General features: G+C 50.1%; 1 protein-coding gene across 9 annotated transcripts in view; it reads left to right on the forward strand.

The window, feature by feature from the left end:
* Nucleotides 1-23,480, forward strand: part of LOC135900578 (leucine zipper putative tumor suppressor 3-like) — a 218,167-nt gene that overhangs the window by 163,951 nt on the left and 30,736 nt on the right. Inside the window, exon 1 of one of the 9 annotated variants that reach the window (XM_065430036.1) lies at nucleotides 4,349-4,503. The exons of the other annotated variants lie outside the window; for them this stretch is intronic. The gene's annotated coding sequence lies outside the window, so the exon portion shown is untranslated. Of the gene's footprint in view, nucleotides 1-4,348; nucleotides 4,504-23,480 lie in introns of those variants that run through there. 9 annotated transcript variants of the gene reach the window in all.

Here is a 23,480-nt window from a genome sequence, read left to right on the forward strand (position 1 = left end):
TTAGATTTAGGTGCACGGTAAAGAACCCCAGGTGGTCCAAATCTCCGGAGTCCTCCACTACGGCGTGCCTCATAATGAGAAAGTGGTTTTGGCACGTAAAACCCCATATTTCTTTTGCGCTGGTATTTTCCTAATCTGGGGTTACCGCAAGACTTGAAAGGGTGTCTGCGTCCTAGAGGTGTTCGCCAGGTCTGTGGTGGACCACCAACACAAAGTGCTAGAGTTCACTTACCCACCTCGCGATTTTTCCTCTAGGCTCTGTGAGGTTAAGGAGATAAGTTAAGGCTTGGTGATCGATAAAGAGCGTGAAGCTCCTGCCATCAAGGTAAGGTCTAAAATAGCGTATGGCCATTAGGACTACAAACGCTTCTTTCTCCGTAGTTGTTTGAGTTGCGCTTTCGAAAATGTATACGAATAATACCCTACGACCGTTTGTTGCCGGCTCTGTGGAGCTTCTGTATCTCTCTGGTAAAGCACTGCACCTGTGCCGTAATAAGAAGCGATTCAGCTCGTTGGGCAACTTGAAGTCTGGAAGCGTCAGAATAGGATCAGGTGAAATGATGCTCACAATGCTTTGATAAACGGAATCACTCTTTTATGTCCACCGAAATGGCACATCTTCTATGTAATTTCCGTGAGCAACTTTGTCTTCGTCGCATAATCTCTAATGAATGACCGACAATGCTTCGCAAAGCCGAGAGATACCCGCAAAGATTGTAAGTCATACAGCTTCTGCATTTTCGAGATTCGTTCGACTGATTCCTGTTTGGTTTGGCCATCAAACACTCTGCCTAGGAACACAACTTTTCTTTGGAAAAACTCACTTTTCTTGTCATTAATTTTGAGCTCCGCATCACTCAGTGCTTGAAGTATATTAGCGAGATGATTCGAGCGCTCCTCCTCGTCGATGTACGCATTACAAAACTTACCAAGAAACGGTCGCAAGACGTCGTTCATCATCTTCTGGAACCAAGCGGGTGAGTTCTTCCATTCAAACGGGAGTCAATTATACTCATAGATGTCAAAGGACGTTATGAAGGCAGATTGTATCTTGTATTCTTCAGAAAGTGGAACTTGCCAAAGTCCTTTACATTAATCACTACACGAAAACACTCTGCAGCCACCCATCTCGTCTAGGGTTCTATGAGTCTATTCGTGGCAAAGGAGTAATGCATGGGGTACTTCGTCGACTACTAGCGCCTGCGCAGCCACACTGTTGCCGAGACATGTCATGGTTACACATGTCCATTTATCGTGAACATCTCGCCTTCTATACAGGCCGTCCGTGTTTATAAATGTGATGCTTGCCTCGCTGTTAACTAACGCGCTCCTTTTCTTTCCGTCGACGGAAACAGGTATGTACAAGAGGCTTGCATGCGACAAATAAAGAGCTTCTTTTGGTGTCGTCAGGCGGAAGCCGAGACCCTCTCTGTTTAGTTCCACATCATCTGACACGTCATATTGGCTTGAGCCTCCTTGGTCAGTCAGAAAGGACACATGAGTAGCGGTAGAAATCATGTCGGCTGCGCCAATTTGGAATAATACACAGTAGGGCTAGGCTATGGTGTTAGCCATCTTTATTCCGAACCTCCTGGCCCTTCGTCGTCTTCGTTAGGACCCGCTCTAACTTCTTCACAACGGCCACGTACAGTAATGATGTTTCTGTTTTTTTTTCTTTCGGTGCGATGCATTACTAGCGATAGTGGATGTTAGTAAACTTATCACTGATTATCACTGCAGGACGTCAGGAATTATAACAACTAACTTGACTAATTAAAAATTCAGAATTATCTTCTTAATTGATTATTTAACGCACCTGTTGCAATTGGGAAATTGAGGCCAATCAGTGCTCAAGTCGTCCTCCGTGGGTTTCGCTGGGATTGAAGCGGATTCTGTACGCAAGCGATTCTCAAGTTGTTAGCGCATTATAAACCAACTGAAATGCCTACGCACGTCTCTGCAAGATTGGGGAGGGATATATCTCGAAACTTCTGCTAGTCTCAGGATTACTGCTACAGTCGTGATTATCCCCAGTGCAGGGTAGCAAACCGGATACTCAGTCTGGTTAAACTCCCTGCCTTTCCTCCTCCTCCTCCTCCTCCTCCTCCTCCTCCTCCTCCTCCTCCTCCTCCCTCTCTCTCTCTCTCTTTCTCTCTCTCTAATATCAGAGGGAGCACAGAATTTGTTTCTCAGCAGCAATTACTGCTGCTGTGGATGGGAACTTGATATGTTAGTATTTAACATGTAGCTCAATTTCATCTTGATCACATTTAATTGGATGAAACACTTTTGTGCGGGCGAAGTGCGCTTTTGCATGCATGGCCTCTTGATGGAAATTTGGGTGTTCCTTTCATATTGCTCCAGGGGGTACATGCTTTGAGCACTGACATCTAGAGTTCTATGCCGCAACAGCAGCACGTCCCGTAAGACAATGAGAAAGTTAATTAACAATTCTAGCTAATTACTGATTATCACACATCTAGTAACACCCGCCACCGCTAGAAGTTCGCTGCCTAAATAAATACGTTTTGATCTCCAGTGCACTGTCGGTTCTTCCCCCATGGCAGATACGCAGCTGGTAGATACGCGAAAGGTAACGTTGCCCGTGCAGTCAGCCGACGAGCGACCACACTGCGTCCCTGCGCGGCGTAGTGATCACTCTAGCGTGACGAACAGATGAATGCGCGTTCGTCACTCCTTACGGACTCTTACACTGTTGCATCTAGAGTGCTAGGCAAATCATATTGACCGCAAAAAAGACAGGGACATAGGAAGAAAACACATAAACAGCACAGGCGGTACATACCAACTAGGCCAAACTGAAGTTCTTCTGAAGAGTGCTAGGAAAACGCGCACCAGTTCTTCGCGTCCACGGACATTAACTCAAAAAAAGAAAAAAAAAACTTCATTCGATCGAATTAGTCATTTATTTTCGTTCTCTTTTTTCTGTTCCGTTGAGTAATCCGTACACGTTGTGTCATGGAAAATCTGCTTTTCGTACTGTTATCAGATGAGCGATGAGACATCGATATGTTGTGCCCTATATAAGGCGCGAATGCTTGGCTCGAGCTTTGTGCTGAACATGCTGCGGTGCTCTTGTCGACTGAGGCACACTTGCTGAGCTTTTTTGTGGAGAGGCCAGAAAAGTAAGAAGTGACGTAACGCCACGCCTTAGGTGTGACAGTTTTCGCTGCGCCGTCCTTGAACCCGGCGGGAAAAGCGCGCAGGGGGGAACGCGGCGGGCATATCCTGGATTGCGAAACGCCGGCTGCTTCGACCGAGCGTAGGGACGGTATTGACTTCTCGCTTGGCTGCCGCTGATGTATTCGGCGAGCACTGTGATTGAGAGCACGCATCCATCACCACCCACGGCCCGAACAAACGGCTGCCGAGCGAGGCGCCCGCTGCTGAGCCGCCTCGGGTCTGGCGCGCGCGCGCAACTGCGAAAATCGGGCCCGGCGGTGCGACGCGATCTGCTCTTGTTCCGCTGCCGCCCTGAGAAGCTGCGCAAACTTGAGCCGTTTTCTTCCGGCCCGTTTGCTGGAGACGCGGTGCCTCTCCGTCCCATCACCGACCGTCAATGCCCGTCTCTGTATCCACAGGAACGCGAGGTATAGCCCCGTGCAAAACGCACTGGTGCGTGTGCACGCCACGTGCTGTGTGTACGTCGACGGTGGCGGCACCAGCGCTGCGCACCCGATGTGCAGCGCGTGCACGAAGGAACGCGCAACGTACGCGTTGACGCTACTCGAAGGTGGTACGTGCCACTAAGCAATACTATAAGCTGTCGAGTTGGGGAACCTACAGCGCGGTATGCGTGCCCTTAGGGGCCGCTCCACGCTTCAAGCCAGTATAAATCTTGTAAGAACGCAAAGCATGTGCGCTTGTGACGGAATCGATGCCATTTGTGGATAATGCCGTCGTGCATTTATACTTGCCGCTACACGGGCGAGGGACATCATCACAAACAGTGATCGCGAAATTCCTGGCTGCCGATCTCGTCATCGAGCACACCCGTGTTGGTTTCATCCGTGCTTCTGCTGGAATCGTCTCCGAGCTCCCGTGCGTGCTCTCGGGTGACGACAAGGCACGCGCGCCTCAGTCTAGAGGTATAAAGAAGCGCGACCGAGGCGGAGCTTGTTCCCACGACTGTTCGGCTCTGTTGGGGACTCGGTCTTCACGCGTGTGCACACATTCCTCGCCGCTTACGGGGCCGTTAGGTGACTGCTTCGTGTCCAATCCGCGCATACCACGTGCATGAGAAAACACCCGTCTCCGAAAAGCGTTCGTCGTTGCTGCATGGACGAGGGATCCTTCGCCCTATTGCTCGTGGGCAGCGTAGTGGGCCTTCATCATGCGGCTGGAGATGCACCTCTTTAGCTCTTAGATGATATGCCAGAATGGGAAGTTGTTCTCCGGACATCACCATAGTGACAACATTGGCTGCAGGAAGCCGTCTGACGACAGGTGGCTTCTGATTCTTGGCTTCACTGACGTCTTGTCGTGAGTGCACTGTATCTTTATACGAATAGGGTTCACCTCTGCGCAGGAGGCGGAAAAGCAGCGGGCGAATGAGCCTGCTGCAGGCTGCACGGCGGTTGTAATGATAGACGGTCAGCCCACAGTGTTTATTTATTAATTTTTTGAAATACAGCTCGAAAGCGGGCAAAAAGTTGACTCCCTTCCACTGGCAGATAAGTGGTGTCTGTAGATTGATTCGTGCTGCTGTCTTCAAGAGCGCCTCGCTGATATAATGTAAAATCTGACCTGCGTGACCTCGCATTTTTACGGTCGACATCGCCTCCTCGCACACCACACGCGAGGTGGACCTCGACAAAGCTGAGCTATTTGAACTACGAGGCGGGGTGCCTCTGTCCCGATTGGCATGCAATGTGGCTCCTTCTTTAGCGCAATTTTGAGCGCTGCGTCCTTGCCATCGTCCGTCGCCGTATAAATGAAGCCATAGGCGGAAAGTTTTCATTTTTCTGGTGGGGCCGCTGGGGCCCGACTAGCCTTCCGAACCACATTATATATATATATATATATATATATATATATATATATATATATATATATATATATATATATATATATATATATATATATATATATATGGTGTCGCACTTGGACCAAGATAATACCAAGAGTTCTGGAGAAATCGTACCGACTGCATAGTAGCCGTAGTCGTATGTACTTACGGCCAGTATTTTTTTTTTCATCGCGCAGTATTCATTAATTACTTTTCATTAGTGAACTTTTTAATAATTGCTTGAATCGCAAACATATCAGTTACAAAGTTGTAGGGCACCTCAAATAACCTCCGAATCGAGCATTTGTTTAGTGCTCAGCTTTGCCTCGTTGGTATTTCCGAGAAAAAACAAAAGCACGCGAAACATCCAAAATGCGAAATAGATACGCTCTCGCGCGCCGCTACTCAAGCGCTCCCAACCGCATAGCCACAGATACACGGCTTTACTAGCTGCGGCAGCTCGATACAGGGCTTCACGCTATGTGATGGTTGCGGCATCAAGAGAACACGCCGCTGACGCATCGATAAGCGTAGCGGAGCATTGTACGATGCGGCGATAAGAGAATGCAGCCGTATATCTTTCAATGGTTGCATATATAGGCGCTTGAGTAGCGGCGTGCGAGTGCGCATCTATTTCGTATTTCGCGGGGTTTTGTTTTTTCTTTGAAAGAACAATCAGGACCCCTTCAGCACGAAATAAATTCTGGAGTCGGAGGTTACTGAAGGTGCCCTACAACATTGTCATAATATGTTTGCGATTCAAGCAATAATTAAAGAGTTCGCTAATTAAAAACAATTAACTAATTAATACTTCGTGATGAAAAATATACTGCCTGTAAGTACATACGACTGCCGCTACTATGCAGTCGGTACGATTTCTCTAGAGCTCCCGGTTTTTTTAAATACCTTGGTCCAAGTTAACTGGGACACCCCATATATATATATATATATATATATATATATATATATATATATATATATATATATATATATATATATATATATATATATATATATATATTGCACTTGAACAAACTTCGTGTGAAAAAAAAAAAAAACGAGATTTCATTCAGTGTGCCCTTATTACCTATGAATTCGTAAGCGCCGTCGAACACCAGCTGCTGCCTAGAGGACGTGTCCAAATAGATCTGCAGGTATACGCAGTATACTGAGTCCTCTTTATCACATCTTCGGTGGCTTTCTTGATGGCCGACGCTCGAATTTTGCGGCAGACATCCGTTATCCTTGTCTTGAGCCAATCTGGCTTCCGTCTCGATCATGTAAGCACGATCTTTCGCATAACCCCAAAGAAAGAAATCGAGTAGAGAGAGCCCAGGTGACCTAGCCGGTCAATTTACAGGCCCGTGCCTTCCAATCTATTGCGCATGAAAAGTCGCATCCATCCAGTTTCGTGTTCGGCTACTGCTGTGTGCTGGTGCTCCATCTTGCTGATACCACAGAAATGGAAAACGTGACAGCGGGACTTCGATGAGACACTCATCCACCGCTCCTTCAAGGATTTCGTCCACGTAACGCTATCCCGTCAGTGTGTGGCCGAAGATAATGAGATTGAAGCACCGGCGTAAATTCCGCACCTCACATTGAACGACCACTGGTACTGGTGCCGATTGCGCTTTACTCAATGTGCATTGTAGTCACTCCAATAGTGTGCATTATGCAAATTTACCTGGGCGTTTCTGTGAAAATTGGCTTCATCTGTGCACATGATGTTGCTTAAAGAGTCCGGTGACTAACGATTGAAAGGCCGTCGTTTAGAATCCTCCAAACTGATGACTTGGAAATTGGTACCTAGGTACCACCCCCCCCCCCCCTCCCCCGCACGCTAGCATGAGGATTTGAGGCCATAAATGGTAGAACATCCGTGCGTGGCTGGGACTGAAAGATGGAGTACTCTGCCGCTGTTTCTGGCAGCTGCCGGTTTGTCTCAGGTTTTCATAATTTCTGATGATAGTCGATGCGTTTGGTCTACCGCTACACTTCCATGACTGATAAATATATTTGCGACCTTCCTCATGTTGCCATTTGCAGCTCCCAAGGCAAAGGTCATGTTTTTCGTCTGGTCATTAGAGAAAGACATGGCGACTGGGACGAAACAAAACGCACCTTTAAACTTTTGTACTGATCTTGTTCGCTTTTGTGGTGATAGGTTTCGCGAAAAAAAAAAAAGTCATTCGTGCACTTTATCAACGCTAAGACAACAGCCTATCACAGCTTGTCTCCAACTAACACCAAACGCGACGTGTTACTGACCACGAAATGACTAATATGTCTAACGACGAATTGTAACGAATACAATTGATTAGAAATGACTAAAAATGATTAAGTAATAACCAGTATTGACTAACAATGGCTGAAATGACTTGTAATGACTACTAATGACAATAATAAGACCAACTTGTCTAACGGCGGCTTGTAATGACCACAATTGATTACAAATGACTAAATATGCGTATTAGTGAGCAGTAATGACTAAAAGAAAGAAGAGCAAGAGAATAGGCAAAGAGAAAGAGGCGAATGATAAGAGGAGGAAGAGTAGGCTTTCGCCATTCATCTCTTAAGAGTGATTTTGAAAGACCCTGTAATTCTTTCTGGGTCGAAAAAGCACGCAAAGCATCTTGAAGCGCGAGGTGAACATACAGCTATTTATTCATTCTCTAAGCATAAGCTACCCATGCCTTTAGAAATAATTGTTAATTCGCTTACCTCCTTCTTTATAAAAATATAGCAAACTTTGTCCTGTGTATATATTTATATATATTGTATATGTGCACGGTGTTTACAGTGGAAACAATGTTGAAGTGAGAAAATAGGTTGAGGCAGCCTCCGCTGGTGCTTCTAATGCGCTTGTCTTCCTATTGTCAGGATTATGAGAAATAAAACAAAGTATGAATTGAAATCCATGCAGGTCCGCGCCAACATTGACGCAGTAAGCTATTAGCCACAATAAATTTTTAAGTGAGAAGGTCGAGGCAAATCAAAAGAAACCTGAAATGATGTGGGTGAGAAAACTCTGGCAATGACACGTGAGGGAGGGGTGAGGCTCAACCACCCCCGGAAAACTCCGGAGGGGGCTCGGGCCCCGGAGGCCCCTCCCGTAGTCTGCGCATGAATGAAGCTTTCGCTTCTCCTCATTTTGCATGAAGCGGAAGTTACGAGGGCCTAGCCCAGGCACCCAATTTATCACGTTATTTGGCTATTCTGCCTTCGTATAGGTCTGAGGAAACGCGTCTGCATATAGAAACGGCAGGTTGGTTGCTAATGTACTTCCTAGCCTTGGAGAGGTTTGACACAAGCGACCGAAGTCAGTGTGTGTGCCTTACGTTTTTCTTCTATATTTCCTAGATTTGAGTGCCAGTATATATACGTTAAACTAAAATTGTTCGTCTGCGCACCCCATGTAAGGTCCCTTAAGGTGCTCGAGTTCAAGCACGTAAGGCCTCGTACGCAATTCTAAAACTGCCAAATATACTGAAGAACTTGGCTACCTAAGCGTCGTTCGTTAACCGAGGATGAGTGCATGATCCTGTCTCACCGAAGCCGTCCGACGCTGGCGAGAGCGGAACCGCGATACGGTGCGGTTCAGAGGTCGCGTTAGAAAGCGGCACACACGAAACGTTATTTGTATTAGAAAACAGAAAATAATGGAAGAGGCACTTAGTTTATACCAGCAACTAAGTACAGTATCAGTGCAAGAGCGCGATTATGCGGGCCGAAGTTTCCACGATGGCGAAGCGTGCGCCTGTGTAGAGTGCGTTGACACCGGTCTAGTTGTTGCCAGCGTCTCCTGCCGATGCCGCACTCCTCTGGCATGGTAGTGTGGAGAGCCCTGGAATTTTTTTCTGGACTGTTTGCTGATGACACATGCAAAGTATGGTTACCAATAGTAAGAATAAACAATACATTGCACCTAGTCTCGCTGCATTGTCGCACGACGAGCGGGCTCAAGCGTAGCCACAGCACTGGTATACGCTTACGCACAAGCGTACAGCACGCCTCTTGAATTTCGCAAAATCGCGAGACTGAGTCAGATATCAGAAGCGTTCTCCGTTTACTATTGATTCTGTACATTACACGGTAACGCTCCAAATGGAGCGTTCTGGCAGTGTTCAGAGGAGAAAAAAAAAAAAAAAAGGAACGACCTGCTTTCACTCGTGATGTGGTCTCGCGGCTTGAGTTACGTGGTCCTGGATGCGCATGTATACACGTACCACGGTCGGTTTTACATGATTCCGGTTCGCTTCGGCTGCCGGGCATTAAAGGGGACTGGTAATAGCTTCGTCAGAAAGGCGGAAGTTCACGAACTGTCGCACGAACGATTGTGCTTTATGGCTAGAAGATGCAAACGCTCCATTTGGTATGTTCGAATTAAGCACTACGAAACGGGGGGGGGGGAATAGTGTGTGTGTGTGTGTGTGTGTGTGTGTGTGTGTGTGTGTGTGTGTGTGTGTGTGTGTGTGCGTGCGTGCGTGCGTGCGTGCGTGTGTGTGTGTGTGTGTGCGTGCGTGCGTGCGTGCGTGCGTGCTCGTCTGCTGGCGTTCTTCGCGAGTGCAGATGTGTTCGCTGGGTCGTGGTCTCACGCGGAGTTCGGGCGTTTCTTGTAAGGGCAAAAAGGCCGGTTCAAGTTTCCCTGGAACGCAGCCAAGGGTTCCCGGTCGCTCGAGCGGGGGAGGGCTTGCTGTTGCGCTCTAAACAGGAACAATCCCCGGGGGCTGCCGGGCTGTTTCGCCGGTCGGCGGCTTTTTGCGCCGCCCCGCACGAGAAGCTTCGGGGGGATAATGTGGCCGCCGCTGCTGCGCACAGAGCATGCAGCGGTGCGTCGGTCGCAGAAAGAAGGCCGTGCTGGTGCGACGCGCGGCTGCCGACGAGGCTGTCCCGTGCCGAACGTCGTGGACAAAGCTTGATTTTCTGGAGAATGGTCTTTTGCTTAACCTGTTTTCCTTTTGGTTTCCTGCATAATCGCAGAATCTCCAGGTGCCTTTTTTTATTTTTTCATTGCGGGCTTCCGCCTTCCTCTCAACTATCGGTAGCGGAATATAATTCTGCGGTTTTACGTGCCGGAACCGCGATTTGGTTATGAGGCACGCCGTAGTGGAGAACTCCGGAGTAATTTTGGCCACCAAGGGGATCTTTAAGTGCCTTCAATGCACGGGACACGGGCGTTTTTGCATTTCGCCCCCACCGAAATGCGGCCGGCACGGCTAGGATTTGATCCCGCTACCTCGTGCTTAGCAGCGCAGCACCATAGCCGCTAAGCCACCGCAGCGGGCATACCTGCCAGTGGGAGTGGACGGTTGACACTTAGCGCGACCATCATATTTAAGTCTTATACGGGTGTTACAATGAGCACTTTCGATCGCGATCGAGTCCGTTAGGGATCGAATTTGTCTGTCGCGATTGGCTCCTTTGCGCAAGCTGCGGGAAGGAGTCAATCGCGATCGAGAAATTCGATCCGAATCCGGCTCTATCGCGATAGGAAGTGGCCGTGTGAGATGCAGTGTAAATCATGGCTTTCAGTGGGAGCGTCGGCCTTCCTAGATGACGTCAGCGCTCGCAGGCCTTCTACGTTGCTGTGCGGATAGAGGGAGAAATAAGGGCACCGGCCCCATGTGGGCTTGTCTGCGAGTCGCACGGTGTCCAGATTCATTAGTGGCAATACTTTCCAGTGAATGCTCTTGGAGGAAGAGAAATAATGGATGAAAAAAATTAATCATCATCATCATCCTATTTTATGTCCACTGCAGGACGAATGCCACTCCCTGCGATCTCCATGCAATTACCCCTGTCCTGCGCCAACCGATTCCAGCTAGCGCCTGCAAATTTCTTGATTTCATCACCCCACCTAGTCTTGTGCCGTCCTCGACTGCGCTTCCCTTCTCTTGGCACCCATTCTGTAATCCAAATGGTCCACCGGATATCTAACCTACGCATTACATGCATTACCTACCCAGCTCCATTTCTTTCGCTTAATGTCAATTAGGATATCAGCTATCCCTGTTTACTCTCTGCACACCGCTCTCTTCCTTTCTCTTTACGTTACGCCTAACATTCTTCGTTCCGTCGCTCTTTGCGCGGTCCTTAAATTGTTTTCGAGCTTCTTTGTCAGTCTCCAAGTTTCAGAAAACTGAAGCAGAGTCAACTTCAGTTGACAGTTAACTACGTAGTGACACATGCTCAGTGACGCAGTGTTTCATTGAAGAGCGACCATATACTCAGTGGAACATTTGCAACGGCGCCAGTGGCACGTCGGCCCACGAAAACGGCCGAATACCGGCCAGATAACCATTGCAGAAAACTGGATTGAACTCGGCAAGAATGTTTTGCACTAATAATAGTTTAAAAAATCAGACTCCAGTGGCTGTTTGATTCCCTTAGCTCAATTACTTGCAACAGCAGCTATGAGACGTTTCCTCGCGGCTCTTGTCCTTTCGCGGTCTGGTTCTCTTAAAAAAGGCTTCTGCATTATCGTCTGTCTGGTGTCTTCGAAGAGCACGCACCCGCTCTCGGGCTGCACCTTTTCGGCCTCGGTGTGTCGATTCGAAGGCTGCAGTTCCAGCGTCTTCTTTTTCCATGGCGGCATCTGCAGATAACATCTCGGACCTCGCACCCACCGTGCCCAAGCCCTTCCTCCGTTCTCCGGAGCCCCGGGAATCTGCTCAGCCCATCACCGAGCTTAACAGTTGAACGCAGTCCAATAAATACACTGATGGTCAAGTACTTGCATGGGCTTACGTCAATTTTGGAGTGGCTATAGACATTGCTGAGCACGAAGTCGCGGTGCCGATTCAGAAAAAAAAAAAAATCGCCAGACTTAAACGATAAAGTGTTCTCTCCCTCCCCAGCTGCGCACTCATTTACTACGACAAAAATTCCTAGACTACCCCCTCCCCACTTTGTGCAAAACCGCTGCAGTCCTCAGCGTCACTATATACAGACGCCGCAGAAACTGCTCAGCGCGCAAGGTGCGCTCCGTGGTTAGCGCATCCGGCTTCGAACTGCACATTGCCTCATGCAATGGCGCATCATCATTCGTGACATTGCCCCGCGGCACAGAACGAGACACACAGAGCTAACCCGCTTTGGAGGTTTAAGGATTTAACTGCATGGCTGAAGCAGTAAACAAAACAAAGGCGTGGACATTAGCGCCCATGGTTCAACCTGTATGTCGCCGTATAGTGCTTGAGTCGTTCGAATGTTGATCTGTCATTGCTATAGACGTATAGTACTCGCTGTGCATGTAAACCGCCCCTTCTTCATCTGTGTTTTCTTCTGTTGTGCATCGTGAAGACATAGCAGACGCCCCTGCGCGCTACGTAATAAAACGGGGGTTGAGGAGCGCGCCCATATATGAGCGGGCGGGGAGCGCGGCCGGACGGTCCCTGCTCTGGGCAATCGTGCTCGTTAGCTGCCGTTCCTCGCAGCGTCTGATCGCGGGCGTCTTTCACGGTTTCCTCTCTCGGCGTCGTCACCGGGAGGGACGGCTGTCGACGGCGGGCGCGCTAATCATTAGCCGAAGGCGGAAGCCCGCCGAGAGCGAAGCCGGAACCGGCGCCCAACAAACGGCCGCGCTGAATCGAGCCTCTGGTGAACAAAGACGCCCTCCGACACTCACGTGCTCCCTGCTCCGTAGCTAGCTGTCGCGCGGCGTTAGAAGCGGCGCTCTGTTTGCAAAGTCGAGCGTGTGCCGTGTACCGTCCTGAAAAGCAAACTGCTTCTCGATCAGAAATGCGCTTTGGTTGCAAGCTTTCTGATCGAAGGCTCCAGGATAGAATGCCTGCCTTATCGAGACAGGACGGTACTGTTCGATGAGCTCTTGGCAAATAGTAAAAACTCTGTCATGCGCGACGATGTCCTCGCTTTTCCCTTCAGATGGGTATCGTCTGACGAAAGAGCAGCCCCAGTCTTGTTTGTTTGATAAAGCTTCACGTCCCAAAACAACGTGGGGGCTATGGGAGACGCCGTTGTGGAGGGCTCAGGATTGTAACGTGCATCCAACGCTTGATACACAAGACTGTTTTTGCATAGTGCGGCAGCTGCGGCCAGGATTCCAACCCGCGGTTCCGTGCTCTGTAGCAGTATACGCCTTGAGGGTACGTTCGGGCTAGAATCGTTTCTAAAGAAAGGAGTTAGCGCTTTTGTTTCATTCCATCGATATTCCGTCTCCGAATTAATCCTCAAAGTAGTGTGCGTGCGAGCGAATCAATTTTACTCTCGTCAAATTAGTTTGCCAACATCTCGGACATTGGTCACGCCGATCACGGCAGCCTGAATAGCTTTGAGAAGAGATCGGTGCTGCTTTGGTGTATTTTTTCCCATTGCTTGAACCTACACTCTTAGAAAAAAGGTCGTATTAGCTCATAAGTTTAAATTTCTAAGTCTTTGTCACAATATTCTCTACCTAGATAGTAACATTCATTTAGTAACGGTAGCGGTAGTAACTTTACTAACCAAGCGTAGTTACCTTTATCAATCGGGCTCACTTATGAGCTCCAAAACGTAGTAACCACTACTGACACAACTGCACGATAATTACGCGTGCCATAGTGGGACTATTAGGTTTGTAAGCGCTACTTGGATTCTCATATTAGGTCGAGGCTATTGTAAAAGCAGAAAAAGGTAAAATAAAGAAATGAAAAACGAGAACAGCATTTTATGTCATATTAATTAACCATCAATTATTGGTACCTAGTGGTCACGTTTACCAGATACATCATGATGGCACAGCGACTTCGGGTAATTACACACAGGAATGCATGAACAACAAACGTGAACACACACAAAAGAACAGCAAAGTTAATATGCGACACCTATTTTAAAACGATTTTAGGAGTATTTATCAGTACTTTATGGGAGCACAGTTCGTACCGGTGAGCACCTATGTATTTGGACAAATAATCATGCAGAGTTGTGGACCTAAATTTCTATTGCGTACCGTCTTCGCATTAGTGCGCCACGACGTAGCTTATAACTGTTAATCGAATACGTTGAAAGAAACTATAGTTGCTCTAAATCTTGCGCAAAACTGTCACAACACGGCCTTATAGACCACGGCCAAGACGAGGTAGTATACTTTCCTAACTTAAGCTTCCATTCACCTGCATCGATCACTTATGTTAGCATATAAATAATACAAGGTTAGCAACGGATAGTCCATAGGTAGTAACTGCCGCGGTTACTCACTTTACACAACTTTTTTTGAAGAATGCATATAGTTGCGGTAGCATACATGGGCGTAGTCACCGCGAAGAACTTGCTTTCGACCGTACCGTATCATGCCACGCCACTGCACGAGCGAGGGTCGCAGGGGAGTGACGACGCCAGCGCTGAAAGGTGAAAGTCGTCGCCGGCGGAATCGAAATCAAGATGGGCTCTTGAAAGGCCGCCGGCTTGCTTATTAGATAATGGCCCTCGGCGGCGAGCGAGCGGCGGCGGCAACAGATGTGCACTGGCGGGTCCGAATCGACGGCCCGATCAGTATGCTAAGTGTATGCAGCAGTGGCCGAGCCACTGTCGCGCGACACAATGGCCCCGCGGACCCGGCCGCGTGGTCACACGCCAAGCCGGCCCTCTTCATTCTCTCGACGCAACTTCCCTCTTTGCTGGGCGCGTGGGAGAGCCTCCCCGAAAGGCCCAGATTATAAAGGTCTGCCCCGGTATGGCTGCAGACACGACTCGCATGGGCGTTGACAGGCAGGGCAAAAGAGCCCGCGGGCTGTGAGCTGCATAGTGAATGCATTGCAGTTTACGAATGCAAACGTAGATAAATCGAATTAGGACTGATGCGTCGTGTACGTGCGTATGACTAGGGGAACGGCAAATGGACTCGGAATTCCGATTTGCGAAGCACGAACACTTTGTCCGCCACCCGCATCTTCCGATGGGGCGTGCAGCTTGACGGGGAAAAAAGCAGCGGGCGGCAAAAGCGCGGCCGGGGGGACCAATTGGCCGCTCCTTTGTTGCCCCGGTCTTGAAAACAGTCAATCTCAGTAAAAGGTTTCATTTAGTTTCTGCCCGTAGCCACGCGCAAAAAGGGAACGCCGAAAGCTTCGTTCGTTAAAAGAATGAGTTTTTTTTTTTCAAGATTGATGAATCGGCTGGGCGCCGTGCCCCCCGGGCGGAGCTCCCTCCATCCTTCGCAAGAAAATAGAGCAAGCGCTCGGGCTGCGGTGTTTCTAATGTTGCCCTCTCCTATGTATGAAGCAGCTAGATCCGCTCTTTTGTGCTTCTGGTCTGAACATACACAGCAGATCCGCTAAATAAAAAAAGAGGCTGAATATTTCAGCTTCCGTCGTTGGGGTCGGCGAAAAGGCTTTCTTATTGATTCAGCGGGTTATATATCCAGCGGTGATCGATTACTGCGCTCGCATTCACAGTGCAGCCACGAGTCACGGGAGAACTTCGCGCTGGTCAGGCGGCTGCGAATCAATTTGTGCCAGCTGGTTGTTCTTCGCGTTGCCTGAAATCGGCGAATGTCAGACCCAGTTTCTGCGTGTTACTAGCCCAAAGCCAGACGAGGCGTGTGTAGTATGCGCGATCGATTATGGACAAAACGTGGCAAGTCGAAACTCGTACGCGCTGTAAATTATGTGGCTTTGTCGCGTGGTTTGCGGGCCTCTCAGCCAGGTACTTCAGGGGATTCGAACCCTCGCATTGACCGTACACCAAGATGCCGCGCCTGTGTCGTTCTCGTGCGAGAACAACACCTCGCTTATGCTGCAAAGTGCGTTCTTCGCGACTCGTTCAGAGCTATTTGGTACACGCCGTTGTTGCTTTCTTTCAGGATGAAACACAGTGGCGGGCGGCTGACCCCGATCAGTCTAGCACATTTTGCAAGCACATTGCTCACCGTGTTCTTTCTTGAAACGGTTCTTTCGTGCCTGTCAGAAATTCATGTAGAACGACCGCAAGTAGCCGTGGTGCGTCAAGCAATCCAACAAAGTGCTCTATTTTGGAGCAGTTTGTGCAAAGCGAAAGGCAGGCCTGTTTATGAACAAGGTACATCGTTTGCTCGCTGCTTTCGTCGTTCAAACGCTGCCTCGAGATAAGAGGCCCGATATCAAATAAGAATTCAGACCTTTATTTCTAAGCGCGCCATGACGACAGAGATGTTGGGACATCTTTTAAGCCCATCTGACGTATTCATAGAGTGGCGAGCATTGCCTTGATTTTGTCTAGTGATTTGTGTGCGTGCGTGCGTGCAGTTTTGGAGTCTCCGCTGCCGCGCAATCGGTGGCCCGCATCAGCGGAAACGGGAGGGGGGTTCGAATCGCGGAACCGGCTGCCTCCGCTCGCTTCTCGCATGGAGTGGCTGGCCGGAAGTCGGAAACGCCGTATCGCCCGCAAGCTGGAGTGGGACTCTGTCGTCGCTATGGTACCGTCGCCGTGGGTGTCGCGAGAATGGGGAAGGAAGTCGCCGCCATGTGCGCGAGGAACACCGAGCTGCTGCCGTTCGGGACCGTGCGCTTGTCGCGTCGTTCTTTCTTCTCTTTCCTGAGTAATGTTGTCGTCATTGGGCTTTTCTCGCCGTGTGCGACGATCGTTACCTCCTCGATGCCAGGGACGCCGCGTTTTTGTTCCGGAAATTATTCTCCGCGCCTAAAGAAAGGATCCGGGCTGCAAGCTACTAACTTTCCGCTTCAGTAATTGCGCCTTCGCTGGATACATATATATATTTTTTCTCCTGACGCTGCCTTGTTCGCTTTTAACATCAAGCGTTATGTCTTCCAGCATTGAAGCACGCGTGAGCGCGCCCGTCCGTCTTCCTCTTGGGTGACATTCTCGGTGATTGGAAAGAGATTAAGCGCTAGCGGCGTCACCAAGTGATGGATTAATTTAAGGCTTCTGGTGTTCAGAGGTGGGACCTCACTTGGACATGTTTTCTTATTCTGCCGTGGCTTTCTGGCTCTGTTCAGGCCTTGGGCATGGCTGCGCGTGCTCCCGCTAATTGATGCACCTATACACCAGGCGAGCGCGGGGCTGTTGCCGCTTCCCGCGGGAAAGCGCGCGCTCTGGTTCGGCGGCGCTATTTTTCTGCGTATCGTCGTCGGCCGGGGCTGGTCGATGTCGGCGATAATATACAGCGGAGAGACGCCCGGGACCAATCAGCGCGCTGCCGCCAAGCGCAGTGAGCCCCGAAGCCAAGGGGCCAAAGAAAAGCCCCGAGTGCGGCCCCGGCACGCAGCCCCGGCTGCGATTGCCGGGTAACAACAGCGGCTCCGTGTTTCCTGCGCAGTCCGCCGAGGCACGGAGCGGTCGCGTCCCTTGTTGACGTAATGAACCCGGTGGGACTCAGGCACGATCGAGTAGGCGCATAACGTGTAATCGGTGGTTGGGTTTGTGATACCCGGGTCACGACCTGCATTTCCCGGTGCCGGTTGTCCGAGTGACGCAGATAGACACACTTCTTGTCGACAGGGAGCTCAGAGAATGCGGTATTGTCAAAGATGGTTCGTGCAGTTTTTACCCGCATGTTCTCATATTGCTGCTTTGTTGTTTGTATCCATTTTTGTTTCTCCTACTGCGTTGTCTCTGCCGATAAAATCTCGCGCTGGGCGACTTGATTGCCTTCCACTAGGGGCACGTATGCTCTACGACGGCCGGAGCCAGTTCGACGCCCCGGGGAAGAGCAACTCTCGAATTTGACAGTGCATGATAGCTGTACTTCATCCAGGTTTCGTGGCGTGTGTCGCTAGTATCACCATAACGTTTTCGTTGTCCGAAGTCGCCAAGAAAGAAAGCCTTAATTATACCTACCCAGGATTCGATACCGAGTTCGCGAAGTGTGAGCCGTCGTGCCGTTACTGTCGTCGTGCCGTAGCATGCAGTCGTCGTCATACCGTTGGGTGCCACCCAGAATAGCTGAAGCAGCTGTCTGATTTTGGGTGGCACTAAAGGCTTTTGTTTGAGCGGTGTTCTAACATTTTCCTTCTGGCGCACTCACGGCTGGAGAGAACGAGAAAAAAATATAATTAAGTTATGTGGTTTTACGTGCCAAAACCACTTACTGATTATGAGGTACGCCGTAGTGGAGGACTCCGAAAATTTCGACCACCTGGGGTTCTTTAACGTGCACCTAAATCTAAGCACACGGGTGTTTTCGCATTTCGCCCCCATCGAAATGCGGCCGCCGTGGCCGGGATTCGATCCCGCGACCGGAGAGAGCGAGAAGGGCGAGGCAGGTGGTTAACCAAACAGAACTCAGCCCGGTTGGCTACCCTATACACTGCAAAAAGAAAAAAAAAAGAACAAAACAAGCCCTGACTTTCAAGTGGTATGGTTGATTGCTAAGACGTCATATGTCATAAATAACAAAGCGAAATGCTATGTAACAAAAGAAAACACTCGCTATTAGGCCAAGGACGCATTTCCGTGCTCTCCGAAACCATTTATTCGTCACGTGGTGCAATGATCGGCTTGCCGACGCATTCGCCACCTTCCCACGCCAGCTGCGCAGCATCTATGGTTATGCGTGTGCGGTCGCCGCGGAGTCTTTTAATGAGGCTCCTGCGCTCAAACTACGGTGTGCAGCCGCATGCGCCATTAAAGCGCTGAGAAGTTTTTTCTTTTTCTTTTTTTTTGCCATTTCGCATACTGCTGCTGTGCTCGCGGAGGCGGTCGTTTAGACACCCCCTCGTCTGACGCAGCTCTTTGTTTTTGTTTGTGTGTTAGCAATGGACCGCGCCATTCGGAAGTCAGTAGTGCTTGTCCTTGCTACAACAATGACGGAAATGAATGTTTCTGGCATCCAGGTTCCACTTCCCGTTGCCAGGGTCGACATTGTCGCTACTCCTTGCAGCGTCGAAGCGCAGGGTCTCCATTATGGCTGTGCCTGCGACACTCTAAACCTTAGAGGAACGCACATATTTTGTTTCTGAGGCAGGTCTCGACCCGTGCGGTAGAGCTCGTGTGCTGATGTCGCGGAGCAGACCGGACTGAGGAAGAACGTGAATTTTCGTTTTTTTTTTCCCTTATTCGAAAAGTTGAAGTGAAACATACAGGCGAAGAATGAGACATACAGAGAGGAGAAAAAAGGAAAACAAGTGGCGATTGCGGCGACCACGAAGAAAACGCGAGGTTCAGACCCTCTCGAGATTTCAAACCAGCCCCGTTGACCGAGACGACACCCGGCGCCGCTTCAGCGCTCGGCGGGCACCAACCGCGCATACCAACGCGCTCCTCCTTTGTCGGCTAGCCTTCCCCCCTCCTTGGCGCGCGGAAAGTGCGGGGCTTTGAATTAAGGACTGCAGTTGGGGCTAGCTGGAAAAGGTATACAGTCGAAAATCAGCTCTCTGCATAGTTTCACGAAGACGCCGACACGACAGTCCCTCATCACACACACACACACACACACACACACACACACACACATACACACACACACACACACACACACACACACACACACACACACACACACACACAGATATATATATATATATATATATATATATATATATATATATGGTGTGTGTGTGTGTGTGATGAGGGACTGTCGTGTCGGCGTCTTCGTGAAACTATATGCTACACTGAGCGCTTATATAGTACCTGTTTAATGAACGGCGCGGTGACATGATGCAGGAATCTCGAGCACGCGACCCGCGGAACCCTTGTGCAGGCCCCGGGCTGCTTTCTCGAGCTTTGAACCCACTCTCTAATTCGAATGAGCTTTGGTGGGTGCACGCATTCTCTAGGAAATGCCACTGCGGCCGCTGGAACCCTGTGCTGTGTATATGTGGCCGGAACCTGACTGAGTATGCGAGGACAAGTATGCGAGAACAATGCATTTTCCGCGCAGAAAGGCGCTGTCTGTAACGCACATCCTCCTCGGATTTAAATCGTCATTCAATAACCGGTGGCAGGGTGCGAATAATAATAATAATAATAATAATAATAATAATAATAATAATAATAATAATAATAGATCCTTCATAATATTAAAGATTTGACATGGGAGTTGCTAGGAATGTCACACGCTGTCACAGAAGAATGGGAGTTGCTAAGAATGTCACACGCGCGCTGTGATGCAAGCTGCGTCATCGTCAAGGACCTAGGTGCACGTTTATGGCCGTAAGAAAAGTTAGTAAACATGTGGACGAGTCATCTTTATACAGTACCTTGCGACGATGTTGCGACTTTCTTGGTGGAGCGAGAAGGTTGTTTAGAGAGATTGCAAGACATTGTGGATATAATTTCATGCTGACCTGTGCAGCAAATTTGAGCTCAAGCGCGTTACACCATTTGCACCGGTTAACAAGACGCACGCCAAAGCGAAATGTAAACGCGGTTGTACGTGTTGATGAATGAGCACGTGTGCTTTTTTTCCCGTGTTCTGTTGCACAGCAGTGTATTTCCAACGACAACGGCGAAAGAAACGTGTAAATTTCCAGACGTGTAAATTTGCACTGGTAATTTGCGGGCACACCGTAGCCACGCCACGCGCTGGCTTGTAGAGCGAGGCCCTGCAACAGCGACATCGACCCCCCTCACCCCCCCCCCCCCTTCATACTTATAGCCCGTACATTCCTTAGAGCTTCGTACCCCGGAAAAAGAAATAAGGAAACCCATTTCGCCAGGACAGTAAAAGTATCGTATACACTAACAAACTGTTTCACATATGCACTTGCTTGTCTGCGTGCGCTTTTTGCATATGCGGTTCGACACTCGAAATGACGCTTTTATTATTATTTTTACCCTCGTTAGCTTTTACGTCCGAAAACAATCGGTACTGACACACTTGGTGCTACACCCGAATCACATTGAACGTCCGGCCGCTTCGAAGGCGGGGGCTGTCTCGTTGGCCGCGACACTCACGGAGCCGAAAATTAATCCGCGCTCATTGGCATTTCAGTGCGGCCCGAGAGATTGGGGAGAGGCCGCCAGCGCCGTGAAAGACGGGCCCACGCGCTGGTCCTCGAGGGAAGGGTCCTCCTCTGGCGATCGGAGCCCCGGCGAGCAGCGAGAGTCGCCAGCCCCAGCCTAGCTGTGCGTTCCCTTCGCATGTAGCTCGCCAGCGGCAGTGGTTGGCGACGTCGGGACGGCACCTATAAGTGGCGGCCCGGTCCGAGATGCGCGCTATCAGTTCCGCGCGCGCGGCCGATCTTTGCCGGGTTTTGACCCTGGCTGGCGCGGAGACCGGCGCTAAGACACACACACAGGCGGCGGCCCTAATGGACGGCCGCTCCGTTGCCGGTCCCAAGGTTAGAGTGGCCGCCTCCTTGCCGGCCATTTCCGGCGCGCGCCCGGCGATTGTGTCCCCTGCGAATGCGGCGGAGGCCCGGCTGATTGCCCGCCTTGCGCCGCGGCGGCTTTTCTTTTCGCACCGTGACTCGATCGTCCGCGCGCTCCGCCGGACACTCGTCGTCTCGGCTGCTTTCTGCTCCGCCGCGCCTCTTGACAGCGCAAGGTTTCTTTCCCGGTTTCCTTTTTGTTTGTTTCCTGGCGGGCACGGAAACCGCCCCAGCGAATGCGCGTTTCTCGGGAAGGGCGAGAAAAGCGCCACGATATACTATGATACACCTGGCCGCGGTAAAATAACGTGGTGGTGTGTTACTGCTGGCAGAAAGGAAGGGTTGCCTCCTCTGGCGGCGCAGCAGAGTGTGAGCAGGGTCGCGCTTCGTGAGCACGGACTGCGGTCGCTTTTCTCGCTCCACGGACCTGCTGGAAGTGCGCCGCGTCGCCGGGGTGGCCACGGCAGCTTCCAGTTAACTCCACCAAAATGGCGGAAACGGTTTCATACGTCTCCTGCCGTGGTCTTGAAAGTTAACTTTGTTGGCGGGACTGCAGATCCGACGACGTCGTCAGAAAAGTGTGCCCTGCCCTTTTAACTAAAAAAAAAAAAAAAGCTGTAAGCTTGAAAGAACGCAGCACACACAAATATCCGTTCTCGGTGCCGCATCTGCAGGAGACGAGTTCTCAAAACTGCTCTAGTTTCTTCGTCCAGTTCTCCGTCATCTCGCGCTCGCATATTTAGATGTGGAACACAGCCAAATTTACTGAGGAATACAAAAGGAGCCACTTCCTCGATTCCGCGTTTCAGTGCAGCCGGGGTTCGCGGCGCGATCCCTTTCTTTGCTCATCGCGGAGGTAACGGAGGCGCGCCACACGCGTGCGCTTTCTTTTCGCAGGCGTCGTTCGTCGTGTGCTTGGCGTGCGTGCACTCGGGGTACGTATATCGCGATCTGCGTGCTCCACTTTCCAGTCAGCCGCGCGCAGCGTCAATCGCCACGGCGAATGTTGCCTCTCACAAGAGCGAGGTGTCGGCCGAGCCGCGGAGGTTGGCGTTGCTCGTCCGGCGCGCATAGCGCTCGACGCGAAAGGAGCGCCAGAGGAGGCGATGCAGGTGCGCATCGCGCAGGCAGCCTTGCCGGGACGTTGGCGGCGGGAAAGAGCGGTTGGCCGGGTTCGGGGAAGACACCCGCCGCAGCTCAAAGGAGACACCGTGCATGGGGCGGCCTGTGTGGGTGTGCCGCCATTCCGATGCCACTGTTGCTCGCCGGCGCACAGTTTTGTTGTCTCGCACTTAGGAGTTCTGCATTCACTTCAGGGGCCTCTGAGAACACGAAGGAGATTGGGGGGGGTCTGATTGGTCTGCAGCCGCAGGAGCAGATCATGTTTCACAACACGACGAGAACAATTATAACATAGACAGCTTACAAGATTTAACAGTAGAATTGGGTATAAAAAATTAGCTTGTAGATTGTACGAGTATATAATCGATACCCCAGCTATTAGGGGTTGATTGAATTGGCCGTTTTTTTTTGTTCTTTTTTTTTGGTTGAACAAATTCTACTTTGTTCTGAGGAGCCCCCTGTCGTGAGTGCGATGAAAAAAATAGGAATGACTCAAACGAATGTAACATTTTCTTTTCGCATTGCTTCACTGCTCTTTATCGTCGACATGCGCCCATTGCCCGCACACTGCGAATGCGGAGACCCTAGCTTCCCATATATTGCTGAGAGCGCCGTAGAGTACGTTGGAACTCTTCGCGACTAGCTCTCTGCTTTTGTACTGCTATGTCTGTGAACCGTGGCTGCGCAGAGTATGAATTTCTCGCAGAACTACGCGGAGAGCGCTTTGTGAGACCTTTTTGATTGAGCATAAATTTACGGCACGGTTACTGCGTGCTTCTAAGATATCGGAGTCTAAACAAAGTAGCAGTATAATAATAATAAAAGAAAGAGAGAGAGAGAGAGGCCATAAGAAAAGTGAAGAAAAACACGAAGGAATTTGTCTTATAAAAAGTCTTTCTGTTCCTGCGACTGCTTTCCGTAACTAGAGACGTGTAACTATTCATGACGACCGTGAAACTACGACCAAACAAGCGTTGTCTGATACCAGCACTGATTATCAAGGTTGGCGTCTTGTCTGTCTGCAGTGCTGCGCTATTTTTGTTTGCCAGCCTGCCAGTCAACCGAACCTTTTTTCTTGATTTCTT

The sequence above is a fragment of the Dermacentor albipictus genome, chromosome 1 (genome assembly GCF_038994185.2).
Source record: "Dermacentor albipictus isolate Rhodes 1998 colony chromosome 1, USDA_Dalb.pri_finalv2, whole genome shotgun sequence".
Classification (NCBI taxonomy): domain Eukaryota; kingdom Metazoa; phylum Arthropoda; class Arachnida; order Ixodida; family Ixodidae; genus Dermacentor; species Dermacentor albipictus.